The sequence below is a fragment of the Peromyscus leucopus genome, chromosome 6 (genome assembly GCF_004664715.2).
Source record: "Peromyscus leucopus breed LL Stock chromosome 6, UCI_PerLeu_2.1, whole genome shotgun sequence".
Lineage (NCBI taxonomy): Eukaryota > Metazoa > Chordata > Mammalia > Rodentia > Cricetidae > Peromyscus > Peromyscus leucopus.
In genome coordinates, this window is record NC_051068.1 from 77957103 (window position 1) to 77978082 (window position 20980).

A 20980-nucleotide genomic window follows, 5' to 3' on the forward strand; every position below is an offset into this window, starting at 1 on the left:
AGTGTGAGGCTAGCCTAGGCTACATAATAAGGCTTGTCTGAGAAAATAAAACAACAAATTAAAAAGCTAGGGCTAGAGATCCCTTCTATGATAGCTCATCAACATGACTGGCAAGTTATTGCTGGCTGTTGACAGTAGACCTCCATTTTTTGCCACAATGACCATGTTGTTGCTTGAGTATCATTACAATATGGCACTTAACTTTCCCCCAAGGGGGAAAAATACAGTAGAAACCATAGTGTGTGTGTGTGTGTGTGTGTGTGTGTGTGTGTGTGTGTGTGTGTGTGTGTGTGTATGTGTGTGTGTGTGTTGCAGAGGGGTCCTAGGGGCCAGAGTCAGTGCCTCTGAGCTTCCTGCCCACCAGGCAAGCACCCTACCACTGAGCCACACCCTCAGCCTCTGTAACCACAGTGTCTTCTATAGCATAACCTCAGAAGTCACACTATTATTTCTAGCACATCTTATTAGTTAACACACATCAGCCTTATTTGATGTAGGACATGAATGTACAAAGGTATGAATTGCTAAGAGGCATGAATCCTTAGAGTCAATAACAAGTATTCAAAAAGTAGAAACTTGCCTGGTGGTGTTCTTCTTTTTTAGATCTATTCATTTTATTTTATGTAACGAGTGTTTTGCCAGCATGTGTGTATGTGCACCATGAGTGCCTAGTGCCTGAGGAGGTCAGAAGAAGGCATTGGGTCCCCTGGAACTGGAGTTATAGGCAGTTGTGAGTCATCATGCAGGTCCTAGGAACTGAACCTGGATCCTCTGCAAGAGCAACAAGTGCTCTTACCCACTGAGCAATCTCCAATCCCATTCTGAACGCTCTTCATGACAAGAATATGAGGAGGTAGGACAATTATATAACAGAAATCTTAATCAAAAGACCTGAGCTAAACAAAGACCCAAAGTATGTATAGTATGTATATAGGCACCCAATTCTTTTAAGGGCTTCTTCTTCTTCTTCTTCTTCTTCTTCTTCTTCTTCTTCTTCTTCTTCTTCTTCTTCTTCTTCTTCTTTTAATGGATTCAATTTATGGACTCTAGAGGAATAATGGGAATGCATATATTTTGCCCCCAGTAACACTGCTTTTTTTTTTTTTTTTTCAACTGAGCATTTGGTGAATGTTGGTGCAGGGATCTCAGTGTTCTGCTATCTGACAAGTACATGGAGTTCAGCTCCTCCCTGTTAGCAGTTACGGGCAGACCAATATTCTTTAATAGGCTGAGCTGGAGATGGGCTGTCAGCCACCTCCGAAAGTTCAGGAGCCTGGCTAGGGCATCTGTTTGGCTGGCAGGAGAAGCTCTTCCAAGGAATACCTGTCCTAGATACAGATAGCCTTGGCATTTAGGATGTTCCAACTCTAAATCCACACCCCTCCTTTTTAGCCAAGAACAGAAAAACAATTCATTCCCTCTGTTAATTTTGATGAACCCTCCAAACTCCAGAGCTCACGCAGCCTCTACAGCTCTGTTCTTCCACCATGAAAACCAGTGTCCAAGCGGCTCAGATTCTCCCTGCTTCCTTGTGGAAACTTTCCAGCCTGAGTTTATTTACAGAGGAAACTCATGGAGACAAGCTGTGTGGGTACTGCATACCTGTGATTTCAGTGTGTGAGAGCCCGAGGCAGGAGGATCTTAAGTTAGAGGTCAGCCTGGGCTACATAGCAGGACTCTGTTGCAAAAATAATCAACAATTAAACAGGAAAGGAAAAGTGAGTGTCAAGAGGACTCAGAGGTAGACGGATTGACCCCATGCCAACTCCATGTCTCTCTCTCTCTCTCTCTCTCTCTTCTCTCTCTCTCTCTTTTCTCTCTCTCTTCTTTTGTTTTTGAGACAGGGTTTCTCTGTGTAGCTTTGTGCCTTTCCTGGAACTCACTCTGTAGACCAGGCTGGCCTCGAACTCACAGAGATCCACCTGGCTCTGCCTCCCGAGTGCTGGGATTAAAGGCGTGCGCCACCACCGCCCGGCTCACGGTCTCTTTCAAACGTAGCTCACACGGTATCCACTTGCCGGTAGTTCAGTGGGTACCATCTGAGATTTCAGCTCTCCTGTCTAGAAGCCCTTCTCGTTTCTGTCATTGTACCTCTAGAAAAGGGTGGTTCCGGGCAAAGGAACAACCAGAAATCATAGTCAAGATTTTTGTGTAAAGTTCATTTTCTGCTTCCCATCCCTCTGAAAAACGCCTACACATTTCTATCAGCGTCTCAGGTCCCAGGGAGGTTAAAAATCTTTGCAAAGGGACACAAATCACAGCCCACGCGCTAGATGTGCCCTCCAAGGGTATTGTTTGGACCTCACTGTGTTTTGGACGTTTTTTTTTGCCAACCTTTAGAAGTCAGAAGATTTCGCACACAAAATCAGATTTGTGGCTTTTCAAATACTTGGGGAAATAAGACAACCCTGAGCCCACATTCCCTGGAGGGGAGAATTGGCAAGCTATGGGCGGCAGCTGCCTTTCAGATGGGGCATAGCTCTGCATGGTCCCCACCTGGAGCCAGATTTTGATGACTCGGCTGCTCTACCCCAATTTATGTCTTTTGTTTGTGAGCTTCATACACCGGCGAATAGTTCTTCCCCAGCAGTACTGATCGTAAGGCTTTGGCCTGGTAGTGGACTTCGGCGTGGAGGCAAAGCCTCGCCCTCGTGAAGCAAACCAGTTTCTGCTCCTGCAGAGCCCTGAGCCTGAGTGGGCGGGGCCTTCCTGAGGGGCTGCCCCCTCTGACTCCTCCCTCCTTTCTGATTGGCGGATGAACCGATGGCCAGCAACCTTCATTTTGAGCCGGGACTCCGCCCACACAGTATGGCAGAGGAGGTGGCAGGGAGCTCTTACCCTCGCTTCTCTCTCGATGTAAGACCGTTCCCCAGCCCCGAAGGTGACACTTCATCCTCACCAAGCTATAGGTGTGCCTTTTCTCTTGGGTTCAGGAACCGCACTGCTTCCCACTCACAAGCTGTGCGACCTGGCCCGAGCCCCGAGACTCTCAGCTGAGACCTTCCATTCTGCGTCTATGGAGTAACTAAATAGTTACTGTCGCAGTAGTAACTATTCTCCAACTCCCTGGAGCCTCTGACCCACCGTCAGCTGCCAGATTCAGCTCTTAAAAAATACAATGCCCATTCTTAACGTCTTCCACGGGGTGCCAGAAGCCGTGCAGATTTCTCAGGGAGAAACTTTAAAAGTCTGTGATGTGGGCTACCATCGGAGCAACACTCTCTGCCCTGAGAAATGCGAGGAGCTGATCCTCACTCTCGGGTGGGCTAAGGCGTCCCCAGCTTTCTCAGCCCACTTGCTCCCCCCGGGCACCCCTTGTCCTTTTGGCTAGCTGTTCAATCATTGCAGCTGGAGGTGGAGAGGAGCCTACCCAGGCAGGGAGTCCCATGTCAAGAATGTCTCGTGGGTTATCCAGACTGCTCCAAAAGAGCTCTTGAAAAGCAGGACTGTGCCTTTTTCTTGGTATCTCTAGCATGCAGTAAAGAACATACTAGAAACTCAAAGAAATGTCTCTTCAGAAGGGAATTCTGTCTTTCTTGCCTTTGTAAAACCCAAGCCATTAAACTAGAGATGGTCTCACCACAGTGCTTATACACTGCCCCAGCCATTGTCACAGCCCAGACTTTTTTGTTTGGTTGGTTCTTCTGAGACAGGGCCTTGTTATATAGCCTAGGCTAGCCCATAGCTCACGATTCTTCTGCCTTAGCCTCTCCAGTGCTGGGGTTCTAGGCATGCTCCCCACTCACAGCTTCCGTCTAGTCTTTGCTGATTCTGTGTGTGCAGGCTAAGTCCCTTTCCTGGTGTATAACCTAAAAACATATTGGAATTCATTTGCGTAACCACATTCCATTCTTGTCTCCTCACTGCCTAGAATGACGCCTCTCAAGGGTAATCCTTATAGATCTAAGGGCATGGGCTTTGGAATCAGACTGGCATTTTGGTCGTGGCTAACTGTCCCATGTGGCATTGGCTTAGTCATTTGGCTCTAAGCTTCTCCCTCCTGCTTTGCCAAATGGACCTGGCAATGATGATGCCCAGCTCCTGGTGCCACTGAAGTGAAAGGAGCCCCATGCAGCATTTGCCCCTGATGAAAAGCTCTGTAGACAGTGGTTCCCGTTAGAAGCACTTTGGAATCTTCCTCAAACTTGTGTAAAATTCAGTCCTTTCACAGAGGGGGTTCTCGTAGGCTCCCCCAGGACGCACATACAGAAACCCGGGCTAGCAGTAAGTTTCATGTTACAAACGGCCTAAGAATTTTTGCACAGCATATCCTGACACTGAGAATTCAAAACTGAAGCACATTCTGGAGAATTTGCAGAACCAGAGACACGTCCTCTGGCCCCAGTCTGAGAAGCTCTTGTTTCCTAAGCTAGAAGACGGACAGGGGCTGAAGGCCCTTGTCCTCGCAGGCCTTGAGTGTCCCTGTGGAAGACTTCCTTCACGTGGTGGCCAGCAGAGACCTCAGCCTTTTGTTCTTCCCACGATGGCTGTGGGAGGCGTCTGAGGAAGAGCCAAAGGCCCCTGCTCGGCCCCTGGTGACTCTGCCTGGTATTGAGCCAACCCATGGCTGTGTGCATCCTTCTTCCCACCCGGAAGCCAGCAGCTCTTTGCATAAGAGAAAGGGGAGCAGACTGCAGCAAGGGGAGGCCTCCTGGGCAGAGAGAGAAATTCAGTCCAGGGAAAACAACCTAACAATTTAACTCTAAGTCTCACATCTTTAGCAGCTGGGGAAATCACAAGAGCAGGGGAGGGCCAGCCGCAGCAGACAGGACCTAACAGCAACCAGAGAGAGGGTCTGCATCCCCTTCTACCGCCGCCCCAGGACCACAAGGGCAAAAGGAGCCCTGTTCAACATGAGGAGCCTTTGGGGTCTGCTGCAGAGCCGGTCTGCAACCCCGGTTCTCAGCCCAGCCTCTGACCACATGTTTGGTCTCTCCTCTTCCCTAGCAGAAGCCAGCTTCTGGGAGTCACCCTGGCCACAGACCCAGAATGGAACCATCCAGATATTTCCATTGTTGGTTTCAAAGAGACCTCCAGGGCTCCCTCCCTACCAGTAGCATGTGGCAGCTTTTCACACACACACACACACACACACACACACACACACACACACACACACACGCAGGTCTCGGTAGTAAACAACTTAGCTGCCCACCATTCTCTTTCTTCCAAACCTAAGAACAGGCCTAAATGATCATAAGGAAATTAATACACTCATTCCACAAACATGAGCAGGGACGGGTGACATGTGGCAATGATCTGGGAGACAGCAGCAGCCCTGCCTCCGGGATGCCTCCCTGAAGCTCTTTCTCCACTGGAGACGCAGTAGACAGAGCTGTAGAGCTTGAATGTTATTTCTCTCACCCCAGGAGACTATGAAGAAGGAGGAGGAGGAAGAGGAGGAGGAGAAAAAGTGATGTTACCAAACCCAGCATTCTAGAATGTCCCCAGGGGTGACTCTGCAGGGGCACAGAGCAGCTGTGCCTTCAGTAACTGGATGGAACTGCTCTAGGGAGCTCCTCAGAGGGCTCTGGGTTCACCTGTGACAGCGCTGGTGGAGGCAGCCCAGGCCCACACCACCCCCAGAAAGGTGTGAGGTTATGGGATGAGTTCGCTAAGCCACCACAGCGTCACGTCACGGGGTAGTCCACCACCACTGAGAGAGAGAAAGCCGGCAGGGGAGCTCAGAGAACCAAGCGGAACCCTACAGCTTCCTTCCTATTGAGAATGGGAAGAGTTTCCAGGGGGCAACCAGGCAGTGTGTGTCAGAGGTCTGACTCGATTTGACTTCTAGGGATTTAACAACCTGGTTTGTTTTCTTTGTGTAGATGGGTTCTCTTCCGTGTACCATGCTCAGTCCCCATTGTCAAGTTGACTAGATCAGAATCACCTAGGAAACCCATCTCCAGGTGTGTCTGGGAGGGCGTTTCCAGAGAGGTTTGAGAAAGGAGGGCTCATCTTAAGTGTGGGTACCACCATTCCATTGGCTGAGGTCCCAGAGCAAATAAAAAGGAGACCGCAAGCTGAGTGCCAGCATCCGAGTGAGTCTGTTTCCCGACCGCAGACAGTGTGACCTGCCACCGTGCCTGCCCCTCCATGACGTGACCCGGATAAACCCCTTCTCTCTCGAAGTTGCTTTTGTTGGGTATTTTGTCACAGTCGTGAGGAAAGTAACCAATACAGAGTGTTATTTGCAATAAACATAAACGCCCAACAGTCAGGGATGGGCTGAGTAAATGATGGGGTTTTTATGCAGCAGAACACTAAGCAGCCATAAAACTCTCTTGAAGAAAAATTACTGATATGGGAAATTTTTTCCTAGTATTCAGAGAAATACAAAAGCATCTTCTAAGACATTGCTTCTGAATATTTCCAATGGTATATATGCAAATAAAACAAAAATAAGTACAAAATGACTTGAGAGGCATATTGTTGTATAGGGGGGGGGTTTCTTTTTCCTTTCACATTTTCCACAGTTAGCATGTATTGTATTTTTAATTAGGCTATTAAAAAAAAAAAGCAACAACTTGTCTGTCTTCCTAAAAGGCAGACAAATTTTTTCCTATATATATATTTATCCTTTTAGGACAAACTTTTCATTATGTGCCCTCCTGAGAAGAAGCCAGAGCCGGCAGGTGCCAAATGATACATGTTGACAAAAAAAAAAAAAAAAAAAAAAGAGTCCCAGGCAGGTGCACCATTTAGTAGCATCAGTGCGAAGTAAAAAGATGGGTTCCCATTTTCAAAAACTAGGAATTCCAAGACAGCAACAGCCTGGAGTCCTTGTAAGCTGGGGACCCGAGTACGCATGTTACTATATGGTTCACATTCCCAGGAAACTAACCTTGGCACTGTCCTGATGCAGAACACCCCGGCCCAGCAGGCGAGGGGTTGTGGATGGATATATAGCATCCAGAGATGCTGACAGGATGCCCCATGGCCTCCTCACATGTCCCTCTGCACACATCTGCATTCTGCACAAGTCTAGCTTTCCAGCAGCCAACCCCCAGAAGGGGCCACACTTTACCATATACATGCAAATCAGAGCCAGAGAGATTACTTAAACCCGGGATCACAGCCTCTTATTTTTCTTAAAGGCAGGTGCTTATTTGTTTTAAGAATACCAAAAGAATGCCAAGTCACTTTCTACCTTGAAATTAATGACTATCCTTAGCTGAGAACAAGATGTGGGTTTTTTTTTTCTTTTCTTTTTTTTTTTTTTTTTAAGTGATTTGATTATTTTTCTCTCCAGAGTCCTCAAGAACCTTGATTTATAGAGTTTCATGGTCTTTCTCTGGTCCAACATCCTTTTGTTCACCCCCAGTCTACCCCCCACCCCTACCCCTGTTTTTAGCAGAGAAATTCATTAACAATTTCACCACAGAGCATTATTCATTTTTGTTGTCTCAGTGAAAGGTTTTTAATATCAGGAGTTACTGTAAATCACTCCTCAGTTGTGATCACGTGAGCAGGAGAGCTATCTAACAGGGTCCACAGGGCAGCTCCCCCGCTCCTAACCCTGCTCAGCAAGGCTGGAGGAGGCCCCTTGTCTGAGGGGAGCAAACCCATTACCTCACCCCTAGATCAAATCATGTGCAAAGCAAATCTCTCCCTCTGCAGCCCGGCGAGGTACTGCATGCCGCAGAAACACAAACAAATCAGCTTCAAACGATCGGATCCGGGATGCTTCGGCAGAAATGCAGACGCGAAACTTCACCTGAGGCCAAGCACAGAGGCAGGTCAGACAGAGCCTCCATGTGACCCTGACTCCAACAGCCAGAATCTCTTCATCTTCTCTCCTTTCTTTTTTTCGGGGGGTGGGTGAGTTGGGGTGGTTCAAGTTTCTCTGTGTAGTCTTGGCTGTTCTGGACTCGCTTTTTAGACCGGGCTGGCGCCATACTCAGAGATCCGCATGCCTTTGCCTCCTGAGTGCTGGGATTAAAGGCGTGCACCGCCACACCTGGCTCTTCTCCCCTTTCTTAAAGGCAGTGGTTCTCAACCTATGGGTCGTGGCCCTTGGGGGGGGCAAACGACCTTTTTACAGGAATCACCTAAGACCATCGGAAAACACATTACAATACATAACAGTAGCACAATTACAGTTAAGAAGTAGCAATGAAAATAATTTTGTGGCTGGGAGTCACCACAACACAAGGAACTGTATTAAAGGGTCACAGCATTAGGAAAGTTGAGAACCACTGCTTAAGGTCAACAGTGGAGGTTTGCCTGGTGACCACCATTCCAATGCCTGTGAATCTTCTCTGTCTCTCTCTCTCTCTCTCTCTCTCTCTCTCTCTCAATCTCTCTAGACGTACCCATGTGTATTCTCTAGTGCCTTGCTCTCTCTCTCTCTCTCTCTCTCTCTTTCTCTCTCTCTGACAGTTTCTCTGAGTAGCCTTGGCTGCTCTGGAACTCACTATGTAGTCCAGACTGGCCTCAAATTCTCGGAGAGCTACCTGCCTTTGCCTCCCAGGTGCTGGGATGAAAGGCGTGCGACACTTCACCAGCTCTGACTTATTTTCTTGAGACAAGTAATCTCACTGAGCCTGAAGCTCTCCACTTGGGCTTGGCTGGTTAGTTTTGTCAATCTGACACAAATCCAGTGTTTTAGAAAGAGGGAACTTTAGTTGAGGGATTGCCTCCATCAGATTGCTGTGCGTCTATAAGATTGATGACCACTGTGGCTAGTGCCACACCTGGGAAGGTCGTCCTGGGTGGCATAAGAAAGCTAGTTGAGCGAGCCATCAAGAGCGAGCCATCAGGACAGCATTCCTGTATGGTTCTGCATCCGTTCCTGCCTCCAGGTTCCTGCCTGGAGCTCCTGCCCTGACTTCCCTTATGTAAACTGCACTGTGAGGTGAACTAAATCCTCTCCTCGAGTTGCTTTTGGTCATGATGTTTACCATAGCAATAGAGAGCAAACCAGGACAGCTGTCTAGCAGGCTCCTGGGACCTCCCTGCCTCTCCATCTCCTAGCGCTGGGGTCGTAAGGCATTCTGGTGTTGGCTCTGGAAGCAAGCACTCTTTCCCACTGAGCCATCTGGCAAGCCTTCTTTCTACTCTTTTTTTTTTTTTTTTTTTTTTTAAGATTTATTTTATTTATCATGTACACAGTGTTCTGTCTGCATGTATGCCTGCAGGCCAGAAGAGGGCACCAGATCTCATTACAGATGGTTGTGAGCCACCATGTGGTGCTGGGAATTGAACTCAGGACCTCTGGAAGAACAGTCTGTGCTCTTAACCTCTGAGCCAGCTCTCCACCCCATTTCCACTCTTAACCTTTCCTTTTTTCATCTTACTGAAAATGGGAGGAGGGCTTTGGTGCTCTCTTCTGGTATGCAGGAATACATGCAGACAGAACAATGTATACAAAATAAATAAATAAATCTTTTTAAAAAAAGAAAAAAATTGGGAGAAAAGCTGAAAGCTGGAAAACAATGTGAAGGACATCTAGTTTCTCTCTGGGCTGGCCAGTTTCACATCAACTTGACACAAGCAAGAGTTCTTTTAAAAGAGGGAACCTCAATTAAGAAAATGCCCCCACCAAATTGGCCTGTTGGCAAGACTTTGGTACACTTTCTCGATTGATGACTGATGGGAGTGGGCCCAGCCCACAAGGGGCAATACCATCCCTAGGATGGTGGTCCTGGGTTCTATAAGAACGCAGGTTAAGGAATCCATAAGGATCAAGCCAGTAAGCAGCACCCCTCCATGACTTCTGCTTCAACTCTTGCCTCCAGGATTCTGTCCTCTTTGAATTCCTTCCCTGACTCCCCCCAGTGATGGACTGTTCTGGAAGTATAAGATGAAATGAACCCTTTCCTCTCAAGCTGCTCTAGGACCTGGTGCTTTATTGCAGCAACAGAAACCCTAACTAAAACACCTTCCTCGCTGGGCAGTGGTGGCGCACGCCTTTAATCCCAGCACTCCGGAGGCAGAGGCAGGCGGATCTCTGTGAGTTCGAGGCCAGCCTGGGCTACCAAGTGAGTTCCAGGAAAGGCGCAAAGCTACATAGAGAAACCCTGTCTCGAAAAAACAAAACAAAACAAAACAAGACAAAAACAAAAAAACAAAAAAACAAACAAAAACAAAAAACAAAAAAAAAAACAACAAAAAAAAACACCTTCCTCAACCATAGGTGTATCCTCTATACTGCTCTGCCCAGAATTCTTCTGGCCTCTGCTGGAACACCCCCAGGACAGTAGGTGTACTCCCAACATGTAACAAGGCAATTGGGTGCAGGGCTGGCTTGAACAGACCTAACCTACCTTTCTTTCCTTTTCTTTGCCTTTTCCCCCCATTCATTTCTTTCTCCCTCCTCTTCTCCCTTCTCTCCTTCTTCATTGAACAGGACCTCGGGTAGCTCAAATTTAATATGTGGTAGACACTGGCCTTGAACTCCTGATCCTCCTACCTCACATTCCCAAAGTGCTGGGATTACATGTGGAGCCTTAAGTCTTTTGTAAAGATTTTAATTATGTATGTCTGTGTGTGTGTGTGTGTGTGTTGTGTGTGTGTGTGTGTGTGTGTGTGTGTGTGCAAGTGGCCATGGAAGCCAGAGGTGCTGGATCCCTCTGGAGCAGAACGTTGGTGTGTTTGTGAATCACATCATGTGGGTACTGAGAACTGAACTCAGGTCCTCTGCAAGAGTGTGCTATGTTCCCTTAATCATGGAGCCATCTGTCTGGCCCTTAAATAGTCTAAAGGGTCATGAGCAGGAAAGATGCTATTGGCTGAGGATGTAACTAGCATTTCCAGTTGACATTTCCAATTCAGGAGGAGGAGACTCAGGAAGGATCCACTGCCAATGCATAGCCTCTCAGCTCTACTCGGCCCAGGGTTAGCGGTTTCCCTCGTACACTGTGAGCTGCCCCTCCTCACTCCAGCAGGTCGTTTCCCTGCTGTTTACCCAGCATGCCTGGGATTTTCCAAGGCAAGGTCTCCCCAGTTCCAGGTGCTTTCTATATCCCCTGCATGTCCTTTTGCTTTGGGGGGGCTGAAGCAGGAAGGTTGCTATGAGTTCAAGATCAACCTGTCTCAAAAAACACAAAACCACAAAAAACTGTCCCTCTTCTGATAATTAGTATAAAAATAATAGCACTTCACATTCACCAAGCTGGTGAAAATCAACACATAACACTAAGTGGAGGAGTATTGGGGGCACCGAGTCAGGAAAGCAGCAGTACCCTCATTTTGTGGCAGTGCCCAGGGAAGCTAAGTGCTGACACACCTATGCCACAGGCAGGCTTCCACTTCTTGGGGGTTTTGATAGCAAGTGTTGTCAACTTGACAAAACCTGGGAATCTTCTGGGAGATAGGCCCGTGGGGAGGTTATCTTATGTTCACTGAGGGTGGACGACCCACCCACTGGGGATGGTGCCATTCCCTGGCTGGAATCCCCTGAATCTACAAATGTAGGAAGGAAGTTGAGCAACAGCATGCATTCATTGCTCTCCATTTCTGAGTGCAGATGTGAGGTGACCAGCTGCGTCAAGCTCCTCCTGCCGTGGCTTCCCTGACATGACGCAGAATAAACCCTCCGGGAGTTGCTTTTGTCAGAGTATATTATCCCCACAACAGAAAAACACCTAAGGAAAGGGTCCAAGGAACGACCCTCACGTGGGCACTGGAGCCAGACAAGGTTGCTCATTCAGCACTTGCTGGCAGGGAGCAGTGATAATGACTGAAATGTATGGCAGTAGAGAAGAGAGCTGGTTTATTAATACACTGATGGTTAAAGTCAGTAAACCAGGGACCAGAGACCAGCAGGGAAAAGCACTTGGTTACCTGGGCTTAAGCCACATAAAGGTAGAAGGAGAAAACAAACTCCAGAAAGTTGTCCTCTGACCTACACACACACACACACCACCACCACCACTAAATAATAATAACAATAGTAATAATAAAGTTTTTAAAAAGTCAATGAAGCAGGTTATATGTGTCATTATAGGCAATCTCAAAACTATCATGGTAAAAAATGTACAACTGTGTTTCTAGATACTTTTTACATGACTTCGAGACACACTGTGACCAGGAGGTGAAGGCAGGAAATCAAGAGATCAGGGCTGTTAGCTGCTTGCAGAGCTTCCAGCACACAGAACTTCGTGTGCCCACTTTTCTGAGTTACTCAGAAAAGTCTAACTTGTCTTTTTTCTTTTTCCTATCCTTTTCTCTCAGGTATTTGTCCAGTCTGCACATGCTCTCCCTGAGGCTCTGGGTTTTCTTTTTCTCGGAAGCACTCCTCCTAACCCCTGCCTTGTGCCCTATGGATGTTTGCTGACTGCCACTGCTGAAGATCCCTTCTAGCCTGACTCAAATGCCATGGCTTTCCCTATTCTTCTCCATTTCTCCTTCCTCTCTGATGCTGAGATTTACAGCTTCCCTGACGTGTTGTATACACACACACACACACACACACACACACACACACACACACACACAAACACACACAGGTATATGCAACAAACTTATCTTTTAAAGGCCTGGGAGGGACTTGGAGAGATGGCTGTCTGTAAAGTACTTGTCATGCAAGTACAAGGTCCTGGGTTCAATCCCCAGCACCCACATAAAAGCCTGGTGCTGCCACACGAATCTGTAACACCAGCACTGGGGAGGAGAGAAAGCCAGATCCCCAGAGCTTTCTGGCCAGTCTACCTGACCAGTAAACTCCAGGTTCAAAGAGAGACCTTGGGGGTTGGGGATTTAGCTCAGTGGTAGAGTGCTTGCCTAGCATGCACAAGGCCCTAGGTTCGATCCTCAGCTTCACAAGGAAAAAAAAAAAAAAAAGAAAAAGAAAAAGAACAGAGAGACCTTGTATCAAAAAAGAGTGACAGAGGAAGGTAAGTTGCTGTGGGATGTCTTTCTGTATGCTGTGAATATGTGTTGCTCTGATTAGTTGATAAATAAAATGCTGATTGGCCAGTGGCCAGGCAGGAAGTGTAGGCGGGGTGAGCGGACTAGGAGAAGGCTAGGAAGAGGAAGGGCAGAGTCGGGAGACACCAGCTGCTGCCAGGAGAAGCAAGATTGAAAATACCGGTAAGCCACGACCACACGGCAACTTATAGTTTAATAGAAATGGGTTAAGTTATAGGAGCTAGCTAGCGAGAAGCTTAAGCCATTAGGCCATACAGTGATGTAACATATGCCTCTGTGTTGTGGATATCGCTCTGTGCTGTGGCTACACCTCTGTGTGTTTACTTGGGTCCGAGCGGCTGTGGGACCAGGCAGGACACAGGAAAACATCTGACTACAGTAACTGATGCCAGCTTTTGGCCTACAATACACATACAGCACACACACCCCATACAAAAGACTTGGAGATGATACTGACTTAATGACCTTTGGTGAGGAGAGTGGGAAAGTGGAAGTGAGGAAGAGGTTAGCCATAACTAGATATTGATATCTCTGTTTAAGATAAAGATCTGCAGCAAGATTCATGAACCAATATATTAAGGCTGAGTGGTGGTTCCAAGTCTCATTTTATTATTTTCTGTATGTGCAAAATAGTTCACGATTGAAAAGACCACTCCACCTGCTTCTCGTCTCTTCCTTCCTGTGTGCCCTCTCTGTGCACCCGTGAATCACCTTTTCTCCGGATAGTGGCTGCTTCGCTGACTTCTCTCCCTTCCCTTCAGCTCTCGATAGCCAGTGTGCCCGTGCTGGCTGAGTGTCACAGGTTTCTGGCTCTGGAGGGAGCCCCTGTGAGAGGCAATGGTGTGTGGCCCTGGATAAGTTCAGACCTCCGAATCCTCATCGGTAGGCTTGCGGTATTAAACAAGGCACGTTACTCACCGTGACTTCATTGATATTCAGTTTTAATGTGCTGACTTTGATTCAAGTGAGTCCCCACGGCAATGCAGCCTTGATGGTTATTTGTTCGTTTGCTGTTGTTTGCTGGGATATTTCTTTTTAGCACCTTAGAGGCCACGTATAGTCCCACAAAATTAACTTCGTCCTGTTTTGCTACCATGTTGCCGTAACCCACCCCACCGGCATGTGCAAACTCATCCTTCCTCCTGGATACCCTACCCTTTCCTGAGACCCCCCCCCACACACACACACCCTGTGGAGCCTCTTCAAATATCCCTCATTGGAATACAGCCCCATCCTCCTTAGAATCCTCACCACATGCTGTCTCTTTCTCAGGGCACTTATCTTAAACTGCTGAGGTGGGCTTAATTAGCAGAGGGAAACAACACCATTTTTTTTTCTCATCATCCCACCCTGAGCCTTTGAGTCCAACCCCTTCTCTGTGAGCTTTAAGCTTTTGAAGGCAAAGAACTATGGTGAGTCCTCCTCAGCCCCAGCACAGAGCCTGGCGCTTGTCAAATGCTTGCAGATGGGATCAGCTGGTTGGAGGACTGAGACAAGGCCTGCCCCACAGCAGTGTGTCCAGCCACTCCAAGAAGCCGACAGTGCTGTTGTTCATTGCTTCTCTGAGTGGCAGCGGCCAGAGGTGAGTGTCCAGCAGAAGCTGTGGCCTGAGACAAAGAAGAATTCACAGGTGAATTCAGAATGTCCAGGGGATGTAAACATGGAAAAAAGAAAACAAGAAAGAAAAAAAAAAAAAAACCCTCTATGCAACAGCAATGGACTCTCTTCTTATTATTTCCTGGCTCCCTGGCTGCTGTCCACTGACACGGTTCTGTTCATGGGGAAAGCAACTACCTCTGGAAGAACATAGACCCGGAGAAAGAGAAAGACATGGTGCCACACTCATGGAGAGCATCCTCAGAGGGAAAGGACAGCCCTGGCGAGCCAAAGACCCTCCTTCTTTCCTTTGTGCCCCCCCCCTTTATATCCTATTTTATTCACTTTCTAATGAGCCAGACCACTGAGCACTAAAGGCTGAAAAGATTTTATTATCCCAGACTACAAGAGACTGGCTCCCCACAGGAAGGGACAAGGTCACGGTCCAGTCTGAAGAATTGTATCTGTAAACAAATCGTGATGGATGAGGAGGCAAGAACATGGGTGTCAATGTCAGGAGAAACTCTTGGTGAGGTCAACCTGGAGCTCCTGCAGTCGCCCAGTTCACCACAGTGGTGTGAGCATGGAAAAAGAGTCTTCATGGGGCTCCTCAGCTCGGGCTAAGGGGCCTCCAGAGGTGATCCATTCCCTACCCCAGGCAAAGCAGGAGTAAAACATTATCCCACCACATGACACCTGTCACACTTTGTGACGTACTGTCCCACCAGCATGTCCCATGGTATGGAGACAAGTCAATGTTGGATTTTTTTTTTTCTTCTTTTTCTTTTGAGGCAGAGTGTTTCCTATGTTGCCCCAGGCCAACCACAAACTCCAAGCTTGAGTGGTCCTCCAACTACACAGCCCTTAGAGAGGAAAATCAGCCTGGTCTTTTCCAGGCTGCAAATTGGTAAGAGTGCTTTTCTGCCTCGCTTGCTCTCATTAAAAACCCTCAGAACATAAATCACAACTTACGGCCAATAATTTGCCTGTAATTTACAGGCTTTCAAATGAATGGTGAAGTTGGGTTTAAATGAGATTATTCCTATCTCAATTTAAAATCCACTGACACAATTAGTATTTCCCCCATGTCTCCCCTTACTACTTAATTATACTAAGTGTTTCCGGTTTACATTTTTTCAGCTTGCCATAGATGTCTAACAAACACGTGACAGTAAAATATTTCACTTCAATTACAACTAAAGAGGGCTGGAAAGGACAGAGTGGGTTAGAAAAGCAATCTGCTAGGTCATAATTAGAAACCAGTGGGGAATTCACATCTGTGGATATTTACTTTCCCCGTGCTGGGAGGGAAAGATGCCTACAAATCCAGGTCACTGAGTAGCAATTCCAGGGACCAGAAACCATTGTGTCCTCAGCCACTACCATCATAAAACATGCTCCTGCCTCATAAGTCAAGAGTAAATAAATGAATACCACACGCAGAAGGAACCAGACGGGGTTTGCCAGCTAGAATACATTTCCATGGCTTGAAGGTGGGAAGGGGTGGACCAGATGATGTTGAGTCCCAGCTTTAAACAGGTGGTGTCTTTGTCTCTGGAAAGCTCTGCCATCCTTCGTGTGATCAACAAAGGCACCTGGCACACGCGCCAGCTCTCAATCTTTCAAATCCTCCTCGCTTCAGTTCTGCTGCAGACTGGAGTGGACAGCTGCTCTACAACAGTGAGCCGGATTCCTCAGAGTTCATCTCCTGATTACAGGGATTGCTGCCAGGTGACAGCGAGAGAGGCCAGGGGAAACACAGAGCAGAAAAGCAGACGCAGCTACATTCCGCACGGCCTAATTGGTTCTGATGGCGTTTTGGCATGGCGGCACAGTCCAGTAATTGAACTTGGCAATAACTGAGTCATCAAGAGAAGTTAAGTTGTGACTGTGTCACTGGGAGCTGGTCATCAAGTCATTTACAAAACACCACTCACGCCGGAATGCACCTGACTCTGTCTGAACCCCAGGGCTAGAAAGACAGATGAAACACGGTTCCTGCCCTCAAAAGGCTCTGTGGACTTCAGTTTCAACAACAAAAGGATGAGGGAATCAAAGCAGATGATCCCTAAGAGCCCTTCCCGAGAGTTAGGATGTTTCATGCCTTGGGACCTGAAACACAAAATAGTAGTTACTTTTACATCACTGTGACCAGAATCCTTAGCAGAAACACTTTAAGGAGTACTTGGGTTCATTGTTGCCGTGGGCCCAACTCACGTTCATGAGGCTGCAGAACAAAAACGGACAGTGGTCCAAACTAGAGGGCAGGCTACTAACCCTCAATGGCCCACCCCGGTGACGTGCTGCCACTAGCTAGGCAACGCCCCCTAAAGCCCTCACAGCTCCCCCAAATAGTATCACCAGCTGACGAACAACCATTCAAAACGTGAACTGTGGAGGGCATTCCGCTTCCAAGCACAGCACCCGACCATCCCGGGAGCCCCAATCCTGGTGATGGCACCTGTGTTGCAAGTGAACAGGCGTCTTGTCCAAGGTCAGGGAGCTAATGAGGAGCGAGTCAGAACCCTCAAGTATATGACCCACCAGCTACTGAAGCCCTTTGAAGGCCTGGGGATGGTTCAAGGGGTGAAAGCCACAAGCCTGGCAACCCGAGTTCGATCCCTGGAAGGGGTGGGGTCCTCGAAATCCCAGCATGCCTGGGATGAAATGGGAGGGGAAACCAGACAATCAGCGGGAGCTGGCAGGAACACCAGAGACCTTACACCACCAAGGTGGAAGGAGAGAACCAGCACACCCAAAAGTTGTCCTCTGGCCTCCACAAGTACACTGTGGCACACACACACACACACACACACACACACACACACACACACACACTAATAATAAAATTTATTTTAAAGAGAAAGGCCATCTTATTCCCACCATGTGCGCTTTGTCTACTCTCTCCCTCCAAAAGTGAGAGTTGGAATAGATGGAGAACCGCTCATTTGATAACTGCATGGGTTTGTGGGTCTGAAAAACAAAAATTCTGCAGCTACAAAATAAAACATGCAATCGGACAACAATAAATATATGTAAAATGAAATGCAACTACAATAGCATTAAAATATCTATTAAGCCAACAGCAGGATTAAATTTAAAAAAACAAAGTCAACAGGGACACACGTTGAACTGAAATATATTAGAAAATGTTGTAGATGGAAAAATCCAGGTTGGAAAAACTATGAAACTACACCATGCACATGTATACACACACACACACACACACACACACACACACACACACACTCACCTTTGGCAGAGTTGGTGCAGGCACAGAGATGTGACATACTATGACCTGCCTTGCTTTCTCCCCTGATGACCGGTGCCAAATGCCATCACCTCCACTGTTACAGAGACCTATGATGGGAACAAGTACCCTGTCTTTGGACAGGACAATGTGTAAAGGGAGAAGGATGGCCGCTTGAAAGCCACTGGTTCGAAGCAGATGGTTTATAATGCCACACAGAGATGGCCTCAAGCACACTGCCCAGCATCAAGACAGCAAGTGACATAAGCCTGGGGATGAACATATATTGAGCACCTACTGGGTGCTCTGCTAGATATTTAATATGTGCTAGCTCATCTACTCCTCACATCCAATCTCTGAAACAAGAAATGCCCACTGATGCTCAGAGACGTGGCTTGTACAGGAGTATATGGCTAGCTCATGGCAGAGGAAGGATATGCATTCAACTCAAGCTCACGTCCAACTGTTTACCCTCTACCACACTGCCTTCAAGACAGATTCCGGTCCCCATGGTTATCAGCCATATAATCTTTATATAACAAATTAATCCCTAGCATCTCAGGACCTGCCTGTCTCCTGGGATTAAGGTGAGGATCAAAGAAGAAAACCATGAACATTTTGCTATTTTAAAAGGCCCTACAGAATGACAGTGATATCCATTTGCAGAGTACTGGACTTCCTGCTCCACAGAGATTACTTCACTTAATTCTCATGACAGTCTGTCACACTGGAATTACGTCTCCCCGTATAGATGAAGACGTGAGACTCAGATGAAATAACTTGCTCCAAAGTCACACTCTAGCAGGTAGAAAGAGAGTGATGTGAAGCCAGACTTAACTACTCCGGAGCTCCAGGACTTCCCACTACCTTCTGTCATCTCATTGTTTTCCTCCCTTGGATCCACAGGGCACAGACAGTCATAAGCAGGATAGTCTCGTCTGAGATGTCATCACCATGGGAAGACTGGCATGCCCTGCAGTTGAGCTGGGATCACTTTTAGTGTGTATACACTGCTTGTCTTTGTGTGACTGAACAGAAAAATCAAGAGCATGTACTGCTGGTCTACTATGGGCCACTTCTGAGCCAGGTTCTGAGTTCCAGGGACAGCATGCTCCTTTGGGTACTCTTCTCAAAGACTCACAGTGCACTGTGGATGCTAAATACATACATACCAACATTCACTCATTCAGTAAGTACTTACTGATCCCCTCCTCTGGACTCTGCATTAGGCTCTAAGGACACAAAGGTGAACCAAATAGCTGTGATAATAGGCTCAGAATGAAAGGGTGCTCCTAGCAGAGGCACCTGACACTGTGTGCCTAAGAGTGGAAATGATCAGAAAAAAGTGCCCAATGGAGGTGATAACTGAGAACCACCACATTCCGTCTGCACCATCTGAGTTTGCATAGGCTGTATTTACCCCATAGTAAGAATCCTACTGAGTAGGTATTATTTTATGGACTTAGATAAGTTGTATTAAAGGACAGAATCTGACCTGAAACTCTCCCCAAGTTTCTCTGACTCCAAAGATGGTAGTCTTTATTATATGTAGGTTTCATCTGAAAACAATAAACTCTAGCTATGATGTGTTGTGGAATATTATTTTAACTATGTAAAGATGTGTTACATTTGTTTATGCTGCATTTGTTTAAAAATGTAGAGATGTGTTGCTTTGCCTGCCTAAGGCACCTGATTGGTCTAGTAAAAAGCTGAATGGCCAGTAGAAGGATAGGTGGGGCTGGAAGGCAGAGAGAATAAATAGGAGGAAGAATCTAGGCTCGGGAGGAAATGAAGGAAGAGAACAAGGGAGAAAGAGGGAGGTGTCCATGGCTAGACAACTGCCAACCACACAGACACAGAGTAGGACATACAGAAGAAAGGTAAAGAGCCCCAAGGTAAATGTAGATGAAGAGAAACAGGTTAAAATAAGTTATAAGAGCTGGTGGGGCAAGCCTAAAATAAGGCTGAGCGTGCATAACTAATAAGAAGTCTCTGTGTCATGATTTGGGAGCTGGTTGGTGGCCCAGAAGGAAGCCTAGTACAATGATGGGATGGAAAGACACACTACTGTATTAGGTTTTTGTCACTGATCAAATACATGAGGCTTCAGTCCCTGGTAAGCTAGCCTGGCTGCTTTGAGCCTGTGGCAAGGCAGAGCATCACGTTGGGAACATGTGATGGAGTAAAGATGCTTCCTACAGTGGCCTAGAAGAGAGAGGAAGGGACTAGGAGCCCAAAACTCTCTCCAAGGACCAACTCCTTGGGAGCCAAGCCTTTAACACTTTGCAGGGGCATTTAAGATGCAAACTATGTGAACTAGAGTGGTGCCTCAGTGGCTGCTCCTCCAGAGAACTGGTGTCCAATTCCCAGCACCCACATGGTGGCTCACAACCTCCTGTAACTTCAATTCCAGGGGATACAACACCCTTTTTTGGTTTCAAGGGCAGCAGGCACGCAAGTGGTGCCCAGAGAAGCATGCAGGCAAAACACCCATACACTTAAAACAAAACAAAATTTAAAGATCCAAACAACCATGAATGAAGTAAGTGCCATGTGGAACGCACCATGGAGGAGGCATGGCTTGAATGGAGCTTGGCTTAAGAGTCACTGGCCTGCTGGGTGGTGGTGTATGCTTGTAATCCCAGCACTTGGGAGGCAGAGGCAGGTGGATCTCCATGAGTTCGAGGCCAGCCTGGTCTACAGAGCAAGTTCCAGGACAGCCACAGCGTGTTCATGAGAAACCCTGTCTCGAGAAACTAAAAAAAGGGGGGGGGAGGGCGGGAGTCACGGGTCTAGCACAGGTTCTTTCCCTGGGTTATGCTCAGGGAAGAAAATCTTACAAGGGCATGGCTCTTTTCCCAGCAGCTCAGGCAGGGTACAACTGTTTTGGTTGGGAGTCAGATGAAGATGGGAAATCGCTAGGTTATAGGAAACAGAAACCCGGTCAGACTGGGTTAAACAAAGCCAACAAACCCAAATACGGAGGCCTGTAGGGATTCAGACATTTTGTGAGACCTATGAGGCAGAATGTGTGTGGTCCTCTCCCTACCCCAGGGATGGCTGTAGGCAGGCTGTGACCACTGACGAGGGCCGGCTACTCTCCCCTGCCTGCAGGCCACTCTCCCCTGCCTGCCTCTCCCCAAATGTCCACTTTGCCCTGCAGTCTGGCTTTCACCATCTCTCTGTAGCAGACAAAAGGGCCTCCAAGGAGAAGACATTTTTAAACTGGGACAGGGAGTGTCCAAACATCTCTGACCAGTC